This window comes from Arachis duranensis, chromosome 6 (assembly GCF_000817695.3).
Source record: "Arachis duranensis cultivar V14167 chromosome 6, aradu.V14167.gnm2.J7QH, whole genome shotgun sequence".
Taxonomy (NCBI): Eukaryota; Viridiplantae; Streptophyta; class Magnoliopsida; order Fabales; family Fabaceae; genus Arachis; species Arachis duranensis.
This window is the reverse complement of record NC_029777.3, coordinates 48,068,594-48,068,809: the sequence shown is the minus strand read 5'-3', so window position 1 is coordinate 48,068,809 and position 216 is coordinate 48,068,594.

Below are 216 nucleotides of genomic sequence, written 5' to 3'. Positions count from 1 at the left end.
TCTATTTATTTATTTATTCACTAACACTTCTCTTCATCTCTCTTCATCTCAGATCACCACCTCTATCCTTACCCATTCTTCTTCACTACTCTGCCCTTTTTTTTCTTCTACTAACATAAAGGAATCTCTATACTTTGACATAGAGGATTCCTCTTTCTTTTCTTGTTCTCTTCTTCCCTATATGAGTAGGAACAAGGAAAAAGACACTCTTGTTGA